Raw genomic sequence first — 13,183 nt, 5'->3', positions numbered from 1 at the left:
CCTCTTCCAACATGACCGGCGCCTTACGCGACGCTGAAACAACTCAGGGACGCTCAGCAGCAGGACATGTCACGAACACTGAAGATTGGCTTACCTGGCTGTTGAGTGGTTCCTGAAATCTCTTTTAATAAAAGGACTGGTTTTGTAGGGTTCTTCTACTCCTACTCTGTTGTTTACTTCTTGTATTTTGCCATGTGCACAATCAATGATTAATAAAGTTGTTGCAGTCCATGTGCGACACCGACACTGCCCATGGACGAAGATGATGAAATCCCTGACACTGAAATGCTGCGATACACCAATGTATGGCGTGCTGATTAAAAATGCACTGTAAGAAATCAATGGTGTTTTAACTAGTGTGAAAGTTAAACAACAGGAGGAAATGTGAAAAGATTTTGTTTATTATTCAAATATGCTTTGCTTGTGATTGTGTAAACTCTGAATGACGATTCACCCTGATAAAACATGAAACCTTGCCTATGCTTATCAAATGCCTGTGAAGACAAGTTCTGTCACGAAGAACAACGGAAAATGCCACTTAAGCAGGCGTTTGGTATAGTACGGACAGAATGTTTAGTAAGATATGCATTTGTCAGTTAAGCAATATATTCTGAGAACAGGCGGAGACTGCCTCCGTCTGCTGTGTAAACCTCACATACCTATATAACCTGCAATAAAGAAGAGTACTGTGTGACTCTCATTAGAGAGTTCCCCCATTGTACATATGATTTTTTATATTGTCTCACTGTGTCTCTGTTTTACTTTGGCAGCTTTCTATTTGGGAATTTTCCCCTGACAAAGGCGATTTTCACCAAGTCCATAAAGACAGCTGTAACTTTTGATAGGAGACTCGGACACACATATTTCAGGCTTGGCCTTATAGAATTCAGCATTTCCATGCTGGGGAAATAGGTTTTGCAGCTGTTTGAGCTAAGATTTTCAAGTTATTCACAAAATGAAAACCCATAATGTGTTTCAGGCGAAACGCACTGTCTCATTCAAATAAGGCGATTTTCACCAAGTCCATAAAGACAGCTGTAACTTTTGATAGGAGACTGGACACACATATTTCAGGCTTGGCCTTATAGAATTCACATTTCCATGCTGGGGAAATAGGTTTTGCAGCTGTTTGAGCTAAGATTTTCAAGTTATTCACAAAATGAAAACCCATACTTTGTTTTTCAGAACTCCATTCAAATGCATGTAATAGCGAGAACGCACTGTCTTGGCGAAATAAAGCGATTTTCACCAACTCATAAAGACAGCTGCAACTTTTGATAGAAGACTTGGACACACATATTTCAGGCTTGGCCTTTATACAATTCAGCATTTCTTGGGAAATAGGTTTTGCAGCTGTTTGAGCTAAGATTTTCAAGTTATTCACAAAATGAAAACCCATAATGTGTTTCAGGCGAGAAACGCACTGTCTCGCTGAAATAAGGCGATTTTCACCAAGTCCATAAAGACAGCTGTAACTTTTGATAGGAGACTCGGACACACATATTTCAGGCTTGGCCTTATAGAATTCAGCATTTCCATGCTGGGGAAATAGGTTTGCAGCTGTTTGAGCTAAGATTTTCAAGTTATTCACAAAATGAAAACCCATAATGTGTTTCAGGCGAGAAACGCACTGTCTCGAAATAAGGCGATTTTCACCAAGTCCATAAAGACAGCTGTAACTTTTGATAGGAGACTCGGACACACATATTTCAGGCTTGGCCTTATAGAATTCAGCATTTCCATGCTGGGGAAATAGGTTTTGCAGCTGTTTGAGCTAAGATTTTCAAGTTATTCACAAAATGAAAACCCATAATGTGTTTCAGGCGAGAACCCATTCAAGTGCATGTAATAGCGAGAAACGCACTGTCTCAATCGGACAAATAAGGCGATTTTCACCAAGTCCATAAAGACAGCTGTAACTTTTGATAGGAGACTCAGACACATATTTCAGGCTTGGTTTTATACAATTCAGCATTTCCATGCTGGGGAAATAGGTTTTGCAGCTGTTTGACCTAAGATTTTCAAGTTATTCACAAAATGAAACCCATAATGTGTTTCAGGCGAGAACTCATTCAAATGCATGTAATAGCGAGAAACGCACTGTCTCGCCGAAATAAGGCGATTTTCACCAAGTCCATAAAGACAGCTGTAACTTTTGATAGGAGACTCGGACACACATATTTCAGGCTTGGCCTTATAGAATTCAGCATTTCCATGTTGGGGAAATAGGTTTTGCAGCTGTTTGAGCTAAGATTTTCAAGTTATTCACAAAATGAAAACCCATAATGTGTTTCAGGCGAGAAACGCACTGTCTCGCCGAAATAAGGCGATTTTCACCAAGTCCATAAAGACAGCTGTAACTTTTGATAGGAGACTCAGACACACATATTTCAGGCTTGGCATTTATAGAATTCAGCATTTCCATGCTGGGGAAATAGGTTTTGCAGCTGTTTGAGCTAAGATTTTCAAGTTATTCACAAAATGAAAACCCATAATGTGTTTCAGGCGAGAACCCATTCAAATGCATGTAATAGCGAGAACGCACTGTCTCGCCGAAATAAGGCGATTTTCACCAAGTCCATTAAGACAGCTGTAACTTTTGATAGGAGACTCGGACACACATATTTCAGGCTTGGCCTTATAGAATTCAGCATTTCCATGCTGGGGAAATAGGTTTTGCAGCTGTTTGAGCTAAGATTTTCAAGTTATTCACAAAATGAATACCCATAATGTGTTTCAGAATAGAAACGCACTGTCTCGCCGAAATAAGGCGATTTTCACCAAGTCCATAAAGACAGCTGTAACTTTTGATAGGAGACTCGGACACACATATTTCAGGCTTGGCCTTATAGAATTCAGCATTTCCATGCTGGGGAAATAGGTTTTGCAGCTGTTTGAGCTAAGATTTTCAAGTTATTCACAAAATGAAAACCCATAATGTGTTTCAGGCGAGAACCCATTCAAATGCATGTAATAGCGAGAACGCACTGTCTCGCGAAATAAGGCGATTTTCACCAAGTCCATAAAGACAGCTGTAACTTTTGATAGGAGACTCGGACACATATTTCAGGCTTGGCCTTATAGAATTCAGCATTTCCATGTTGGGGAAATAGGTTTTGCAGCTGTTTGAGCTAAGATTTTCAAGTTATTCACAAAATGAAAACCCATAATGTGTTTCAGGCGAGAAACGCACTGTCTCACTTTAAATAAGGCGATTTTCACCAAGTCCATAAAGACAGCTGTAACTTTTGATAGGAGACTCAGACACACATATTTCAGGCTTGGCCTTATAGAATTCAGCATTTCCATGCTGGGGAAATAGGTTTTGCAGCTGTTTGAGCTAAGATTTTCAAGTTATTCACAAAATGAAAACCCATAATGTGTTTCAGGCGAGAACTCCATTCAAATGCATGTAATAGCGAGAACGCACTGTCTCGCCGAAATAAGGCGATTTTCACCAAGTCCATAAAGACAGCTGTAACTTTTGATAGGAGACTCGGACACATATTTCAGGCTTGGCCTTATAGAATTCAGCATTTCCATGCTGGGAAAATAGGTTTTGCAGCTGTTTGAGCTAAGATTTTCAAGTTATTCACAAAATGAAAACCCATAATGTGTTTCAGGCGAGAACTCCATTCAAATGCATGTAATAGCGAGAAACGCATTGTCTCCCCGAAATAAGGCGATTTTCACCAAGTCCATAAAGACAGCTGTAACTTTTGATAGGAGACTCGCACACACATATATCAAGGCTTGGCCTCATAGAATTCAGCATTTCCATGCTGGGGAAATAGGTTTTGCAGCTGTTTGAGCTAAGATTTTCAAGTTATTCACAAAATGAAAACCCATAATGTGTTTCAGGCGAGAAACGCACTGTCTCACCGAAATAAGGCGATTTTCACCAAGTCCATAAAGACAGCTGTAACTTTTGATAGGAGACTCAGACACACATATTTCAGGCTTGGCCTTATAGAATTCAGCATTTCCATGTTGGGGAAATAGGTTTTGCAGCTGTTTGAGCTAAGATTTTCAAGTTATTCACAAAATGAAAACCCATAATGTGTTTCAGGCGAGAACTCCAATCAAATGCATGTAATAGCGAGAACGCACTGTCTCACGAAATAAGGCGATTTTCACCAAGTCCATTAAGACAGCTGTAACTTTTGATAGGAGACTCGGACACACATATTTCAGGCTTGGCCTTATAGAATTCAGCATTTCCATGCTGGGGAAATAGGTTTTGCAGCTGTTTGAGCTAAGATTTTCAAGTTATTCACAAAATGAAAACCCATAATGTGTTTCAGGCGAGAAACGCACTGTCTCGCCGAAATAAGGCGATTTTCACCAAGTCCATAAAGACAGCTGTAACTTTTGATAGGAGACTCGGACACACATATTTCAGGCTTGGCCTTATACAATTCAGCATTTCCATGCTGGGGAAATAGGTTTTGCAGCTGTTTGAGCTAAGATTTTCAAGTTATTCACAAAATGAAAACCCATAATGTGTTTCAGGCGTGAGAACTCCATTCAAATGCATGTAATAGGCGAGAACGCACTGTCTCGCTGAAATAAGGCGATTTTCACCAAGTCCATAAAGACAGCTGTAACTTTTGATAGAAGACTTGACACACATATTTCAGGCTTGGCCTTATACAATTCAGCATTTCTATGCTGGGGAAATAGGTTTTGCAGCTGTTTGAGCTAAGATTTTCAAGTTATTCACAAAATGAAAACCCATAATGTGTTTCAGGCGAGAAACGCACTGTCTCACCGAAATAAGGCGATTTTCACCAAGTCCATAAAGACAGCTGTAACTTTTGATAGGAGACTCAGACACACATATTTCAGGCTTGGCCTTATAGAATTCAGCATTTCCATGCTGGGGAAATAGGTTTTGCAGCTGTTTGAGCTAAGATTTTCAAGTTATTCACAAAATGAAAACCCATAATGTGTTTCAGGCGAGAAACGCACTGTCTCACCGAAATAAGGCGATTTTCACCAAGTCCATAAAGACAGCTGTAACTTTTGATAGGAGACTCAGACACACATATTTCAGGCTTGGCCTTATAGAATTCAGCATTTCCATGCTGGGGAAATAGGTTTTGCAGCTGTTTGAGCTAAGATTTTCAAGTTATTCACAAAATGAAAACCCATAATGTGTTTCAGGCGAGAACCCATTCAAATGCATGTAATAGCGAGAAACGCACTGTCTCGCGAAATAAGGCGATTTTCACCAAGTCCATAAAGACAGCTGTAACTTTTGATAGGACACTCGGACACACATATTTCAGGCTTGGCCTTATAGAATTCAGCATTTCCATGCTGGGGAAATAGGTTTTGCAGCTGTTTGAGCTAAGATTTTCAAGTTATTCACAAAATGAAAACCCATAATGTGTTTCAGGCGAGAACTCCATTCAAATGCATGTAATAGGCGAGAAACGCACTGTCTCGCTGAAACAAGGCGATTTTCACCAAGTCCATAAAGACAGCTGCAACTTTTGATAGAAGACTTGGACACACATATTTCAGGCTTGGCCTTATACAATTCAGCATTTCTATGCTGGGGAAATAGGTTTTGCAGCTGTTTGAGCTAAGATTTTCAAGTTATTCACAAAATGAAAACCCATAATGTGTTTCAGGCGAGAAACGCACTGTCTCACCGAAATAAGGCGATTTTCACCAAGTCCATAAAGACAGCTGTAACTTTTGATAGGAGACTCAGACACACATATTTCAGGCTTGGCCTTATAGAATTCAGCATTTCCATGCTGGGGAAATAGGTTTTGCAGCTGTTTGAGCTAAGATTTTCAAGTTATTCACAAAATGAAAACCCATAATGTGTTTCAGGCGAGAACTCCATTCAAATGCATGTAATAGCGAAACGCACTGTCTACCGAAATAAGGCGATTTTCACCAAGTCCATAAAGACAGCTGTAACTTTTGATAGGACACTCGGACACACATATTTCAGGCTTGGCCTTATAGAATTCAGCATTTCCATGCTGGGGAAATAGGTTTTGCAGCTGTTTGAGCTAAGATTTTCAAGTTATTCACAAAATGAAAACCCATAATGTGTTTCAGGCGAGAAACGCACTGTCTCGCCGAAATAAGGCGATTTTCACCAAGTCCATAAAGACAGCTGTAACTTTTGATAGGAGACTCGACACACATAATTTCAGCCTTTGCTTTGTGGAATCCAGCATTTCTATGCTGGGGAAATAGGTTTTGCAGCTGTTTGAGCTAAGATTTTCAAGTTATTCACAAAATGAAAACCCATACTTTGTTTCAGGCGAGAACTCCATTCAAATGCATGAAATACCGAGAAACGCACTGTCTTGGCGAAATAAAGCGTTTTTCATTAACTTCATAAAGACAGCTATAACTTTTGATAGAAGACTCGGACACACATATTTCAGGCTTTGCCTTATAGAATTCAGCATTTCTATGCTGGGGAAATAGGTTTTGCAGCTGTTTGAGCTAAGATTTTCAAGTTATTCACAAAATGAAAACCCATACTTTGTTTCAGGCGAGAACCCATTCAAATGCATGAAATAGCGAGAAACGCACTGTCTTGGCGAAATAAAGCGTTTTCATTAACTTCATAAAGACAGCTATAACTTTTGATAGAAGACTCGGACACACATATTTCAGGCTTTGCCTTATAGAATTCAGCATTTCTATGCTGGGGAAATAGGTTTTGCAGCTGTTTGAGCTAAGATTTTCAAGCTATTCACAAAATGAAAAGCCATTGTTTCAGGCGAGAACTCCATTCAAATGCATGTAATAGCGAGAAACGGACTGTCTCGCCGAAATAAAGCGATTTTCATTAGCTTCATAAAGACAGCTGTAACGTTTGATAGAAGACTTGGACACACATATTTCAGGCTTTGCCTTATAGAATTCAGCATTTCCATGCTGGGGAAATAGGTTTTGCAGCTGTTTGAGCTAAGATTTTCAAGTTATTCACAAAATGAAAACCCATAATGTGTTTCAGGCGAGATCTCCATTCAAATGCATGTAATAGCGAGAAACGCACTGTCTCGCCGAAATAAGGCGATTTTCACCAAGTCCATAAAGACAGCTGTAACTTTTGATAGGAGACTCGGACACACATATTTCAGGCTTGGCCTTATAGAATTCAGCATTTCCATGCTGGGGAAATGGGTTTTGCAGCTGTTTGAGCTAAGATTTTCAAGTTATTCACAAAATGAAAAACCCATAATGTGTTTCAGGCGAGAACGCACTGTCTCGCCGAAATAAGGCGATTTTCACCAAGTCCATAAAGACAGCTGTAACTTTTGATAGGAGACTCGGACACACATATTTCAAGGCTTGGCCTTATAGAATTCAGCATTTCCATGCTGGGGAAATAGGTTTTGCAGCTGTTTGAGCTAAGATTTTCAAGTTATTCACAAAATGAAAACCCATAATGTGTTTCAGGCGAGAAACGCACTGTCTCTCGCGAAATAAGGCGATTTTCACCAAGTCCATAAAGACAGCTGTAACTTTTGATAGGAGACTCGGACACACATATTTCAGGCTTGGCCTTATAGAATTCAGCATTTCCATGCTGGGGAAATAGGTTTTGCAGCTGTTTGAGCTAAGATTTTCAGGTTATTCACAAAATGAAAACCCATAATGTGTTTCAGGCGAGAACTCCATTCAAATGCATGTAATAGCGAGAAACGCACTGTCTTGGCGAAATAAAGCGATTTTCACCAACTTCATAAAGACAGCTGTAACTTTTGATAGGAGACTTGGACACACATATTTCAGGCTTGGCCTTATACAATTCAGCATTTCTATGCTTGGGAAATAGGTTTTGCAGCTGTTTGAGCTAAGATTTTCAAGTTATTCACAAAATGAAAACCCATAATGTGTTTCAGGCGAGAACTCCATTCAAATGCATGTAATAGCGAGAAACGCACTGTCTCGCCGAAATAAGGCGATTTTCACCAAGTCCATAAAGACAGCTGTAACTTTTGATAGGAGACTCGGACACACATATTTCAGGCTTGGCCTTATAGAATTCAGCATTTCCATGCTGGGAAAATAGGTTTTGCAGCTGTTTGAGCTAAGATTTTCAAGTTATTCACAAAATGAAAACCCATAATGTGTTTCAGGCGAGAACTCCATTCAAATGCATGTAATAGCGAGAAACGCATTGTCTCCCCGAAATAAGGCGATTTTCACCAAGTCCATAAAGTCAGCTGTAACTTTTGATAGGAGACTCGGACACACATATTTCAAGGCTTGGCCTTATACAATTCAGCATTTCCATGCTGGGGAAATAGGTTTTGCAGCTGTTTGAGCTAAGATTAAACACGATCACAGACTTTAGAGGGAAAACCAGCACACCGCAGACCACGGCCTCTCTGTGTGAGGATCTAAACGTATTCTACGCTAGATTCGACACAGCGAACACCAGGAGACCGGACAGTGTGCGCACCGCGGATGACGTCAGTGCGCACACTGTGTCTGAGGAGGATGTGCGGAGGTACTTCAGGAGAGTGAACCCACGCAAAGCTACTGGTCCGGACGGGATTCCCGGCCGCGTCCTCAAGTCATGCGCGGCTCAGCTGGCTGGAGTGTTTACACATCTTCAACCTTTCCTCTCTCTGTCTGTAGTCCCAGCCTGCTTCAAAATGGCCACCATCGTCCCTGTACCCAAATCCTCCACCATCTCATCATTGAACGACTGGCGACCTGTAGCCCTGACCCCCATCGTGAGCAAATGCTTCGAGAAGCTGGTCAGGACTTCATCTGCTCCGCACTACCCGACTCACTGGACCCTCTACAGTTCGCATACCGCCACAACAGGTCCACTGATGATGCCATAGCCCTGACACTCCATGCTGCCCTGTCACACCTGGAGAAGAGAGACACGTATGTGAGAATGCTGTTTGTAGATTACAGCTCAGCATTCAACACCATCGTTCCTCGAAGCTGGACAGGAAACTGCAGGATCTAGGACTGAGCAGCTCCCTCTGCAGCTGGATCCTTAACTTCCTGTCTGACAGACGCCAAGTGGTCAGACTGGGCAGCACCACCTCATCCCCATCACACTGAACACTGGTGCTCCACAGGGGTGTGTACTGAGCCCTCTCCTGTACTCACTCTACACCTACGACTGCACGGCCACTAACAACTCCAACATCATTGTGAAGTTTATGGACGACACTACAGTGGTGGGTCTTATCACCAACGGTGATGAGACAGCCTACAGGGGAGGAGGTCAGCGCCTGACCCACTGGTGTCAAGACAACCATCTCACCCTCAACGTCGCAAAGACAAAGGAGCTGATAGTGGACTTCCGGAGGTGCAGAGGAGTACACACCCCATCACCATCAACGGCGCCGCTGTGGAGAGAGTGAGCAGCTTCCGCTTCCTTGGTGTACATCTGGCTGAGGATCTTACGTGGTCAGTACACATAAACAAGACAGTGAAGAAGGCGCAGCAGCGCCTCTTCTTTCTCAGGAGACTGAAAAGATTCGGCATGAGCCCCGCATCCTCAGGACCTTCTATCGCTGTGCCATTGAGAGCATCCTCACTGGATGCATCACCACCTGGTATGGCAACACCACCGCTTACAACCGCAAAGCTCTCCAGAGAGTAGTGCGGTGTGCTGAACGGATAATTGGAGGTGAGCTTCCTCCTCCAAGACATCTACAGGAAGCGGTGCCTGAGGAAAGCGGGAGGATCATCAAGGACTCCAGTCACCCCAGCCATAAACTCTTCAGACTACTTCCATCAGGAAGGAGGTTCTGCAGCATCCGGTCCCGCACCAGCAGACTGAGAGACAGCTTTTTCCACCAGGCCATCAGACTGCTGAACACGTCATAGACACCTCACCCTCACTACTGGAACTTCAACATTATGCACTCCATACTGTACATTAATGCCACTGTTTTGCACATACCTACCTCTGTATATTTTATATTTTATATATCTTATTTTATTGTTTACTCTATTTCATTTGTAAAACATGTATATACACACACACACACACACACACACACACACACGTAGAAAAACATATTTAGTACACACATTCAGTAATGTATATACCTTTATATATGGTACATATATTTATTACTTTTAGATTAACCATTTTTATATTTTGCTTGTTGCACGTTATTGTATTTTGCACAACTCTGTTGCTTGTGAAGCTCGCACACAAGAATTTCACTCGCATGTACTGTACCAGTGTACCTGCACATGTGATGTGACAATAAAGGTGATTTGATTTGATTTGATTTTGAGATTTTCAAGTTATTCACAAAATGAAAACCCATAATGTGTTTCAGGCGAGAAACGCACTGTCTCGCCGAAATAAGGCGATTTTCACCAAGTCCATAAAGACAGCTGTAACTTTTGATAGGAGACTCAGACACACATATTTCAGGCTTGGCCTTATAGAATTCAGCATTTCCATGCTGGGGAAATAGGTTTTGCAGCTGTTTGAGCTAAGATTTTCAAGTTATTCACAAAATGAAAACCCATAATGTGTTTCAGGCGAGAAACGCACTGTCTCGCCGAAATAAGGCGATTTTCACCAAGTCCATAAAGACAGCTGTAACTTTTGATAGGAGACTCAGACACACATATTTCAGGCTTGGCCTTATAGAATTCAGCATTTCCATGCTGGGGAAATAGGTTTTGCAGCTGTTTGAGCTAAGATTTTCAAGTTATTCACAAAATGAAAACCCATAATGTGTTTCAGGCGAGAACTCCATTCAAATGCATGTAATAGCGAGAAAGGCACTGTCTCGCCGAAATAAGGCGATTTTCACCAAGTCCATTAAGACAGCTGTAACTTTTGATAGGAGACTCGGACACACATATTTCAGGCTTGGCCTTATAGAATTCAGCATTTCCATGCTGGGGAAATAGGTTTTGCAGCTGTTTGAGCTAAGATTTTCAAGTTATTCACAAAATGAAAACCCATAATGTGTTTCAGGCGAGAAACGCACTGTCTCGCCGAAATAAGGCGATTTTCACCAAGTCCATAAAGACAGCTGTAACTTTTGATAGGAGACTCGGACACACATATTTCAGGCTTGGCCTTATACAATTCAGCATTTCCATGCTGGGGAAATAGGTTTTGCAGCTGTTTGAGCTAAGATTTTCAAGTTATTCACAAAATGAAAACCCATAATGTGTTTCAGGCGAGAACTCCATTCAAATGCATGTAATAGCGAGAAACGCACTGTCTCGCCGAGATAAGGCGATTTTCACCAAGTCCATAAAGACAGCTGTAACTTTTGATAGGAGACTCGGACACACATATTTCAGGCTTGGCCTTATAGAATTCAGCATTTCCATGCTGGGGAAATAGGTTTTGCAGCTGTTTGACCTAAGATTTTCAAGTTATTCACAAAATGAAAACCCATAATGTGTTTCAGGCGAGAACGCACTGTCTCGCGCGAAATAAGGCGATTTTCACCAAGTCCATAAAGACAGCTGTAACTTTTGATAGGAGACTCAGACACACATATTTCAGGCTTGGCCTTATAGAATTCAGCATTTCCATGCTGGGGAAATAGGTTTTGCAGCTGTTTGAGCTAAGATTTTGAAGTTATTCACAAAATGAAAACCCATAATGTGTTTCAGGCGAGAACTCCATTCAAATGCATGTAATAGCGAGAAACGCACTATCTCGCCGAAATAAGGCGATTTTCACCAAGTCCATAAAGACAGCTGTAACTTTTGATAGGAGACTCGGACACACATATTTCAGGCTTGGCCTTATAGAATTCAGCATTTCCATGCTGGGGAAATAGGTTTTGCAGCTGTTTGAGCTAAGATTTTCAAGTTATTCACAAAATGAAAACCCATAATGTGTTTCAGGCGAGAAACGCACTGTCTCGCCGAAATAAGGCGATTTTCACCAAGTCCATAAAGACAGCTGTAACTTTTGATAGGAGACTCAGACACACATATTTCAGGCTTGGCCTTATAGAAATCAGCATTTCCATGCTGGGGAAATAGGTTTTGTAGCTGTTTGAGCTAAGATTTTCAAGTTATTCACAAAATGAAAACCCATAATGTGTTTCAGGCGAGAACTCCATTCAAATGCATGTAATAGCGAGAAACGCTCTGTCTCCCCGAAATAAGGCGATTTTCACCAAGTCCATAAAGTCAGCTGTAACTTTTGATAGGAGACTCGGACACACATATTTCAAGGCTTGGCCTTATAGAATTCAGCATTTCCATGCTGGGGAAATAGGTTTTGCAGCTGTTTGAGCTAAGATTTTCAAGTTATTCACAAAATGAAAACCCATAATGTGTTTCAGGCGAGAAACGCACTGTCTCGCCGAAATAAGGCGATTTTCACCAAGTCCATAAAGACAGCTGTAACTTTTGATAGGAGACTCAGACACACATATTTCAGGCTTGGCCTTATAGAATTCAGCATTTCCATGCTGGGGAAATAGGTTTTGTAGCTGTTTGAGCTAAGATTTTCAAGTTATTCACAAAATGAAAACCCATAATGTGTTTCAGGCGAGAACTCCATTCAAATGCATGTAATAGCGAGAACGCACTATCTCGCCGAAATAAGGCGATTTTCACCAAGTCCATAAAGACAGCTGTAACTTTTGATAGGAGACTCGGACACACATATTTCAGGCTTGGCCTTATAGAATTCAGCATTTCCATGCTGGGGAAATAGGTTTTGCAGCTGTTTGACCTAAGATTTTCAAGTTATTCACAAAATGAAAACCCATAATGTGTTTCAGGCGAGAAACGCACTGTCTCGCCGAAATAAGGCGATTTTCACCAAGTCCATAAAGACAGCTGTAACTTTTGATAGGAGACTCAGACACACATATTTCAGGCTTGGCCTTATAGAATTCAGCATTTCCATGCTGGGGAAATAGGTTTTGTAGCTGTTTGAGCTAAGATTTTCAAGTTATTCACAAAATGAAAACCCATAATGTGTTTCAGGCGAGAACTCCATTCAAATGCATGTAATAGCGAGAAACGCACTGTCTCCCCGAAATAAGGCGATTTTCACCAAGTCCATAAAGTCAGCTGTAACTTTTGATAGGAGACTCGGACACACATATTTCAAGGCTTGGCCTTATAGAATTCAGCATTTCCATGCTGGGGAAATAGGTTTTGCAGCTGTTTGAGCTAAGATTTTCAAGTTATTCACAAAATGAAAACCCATAATGTGTTT

This window comes from Oreochromis aureus, unplaced genomic scaffold (assembly GCF_013358895.1).
Source record: "Oreochromis aureus strain Israel breed Guangdong unplaced genomic scaffold, ZZ_aureus HiC_scaffold_352, whole genome shotgun sequence".
Taxonomy (NCBI): domain Eukaryota; kingdom Metazoa; phylum Chordata; class Actinopteri; order Cichliformes; family Cichlidae; genus Oreochromis; species Oreochromis aureus.
The sequence above is the reverse complement of the archived record's forward strand: the minus strand, read 5'-3'. Positions refer to the sequence as shown.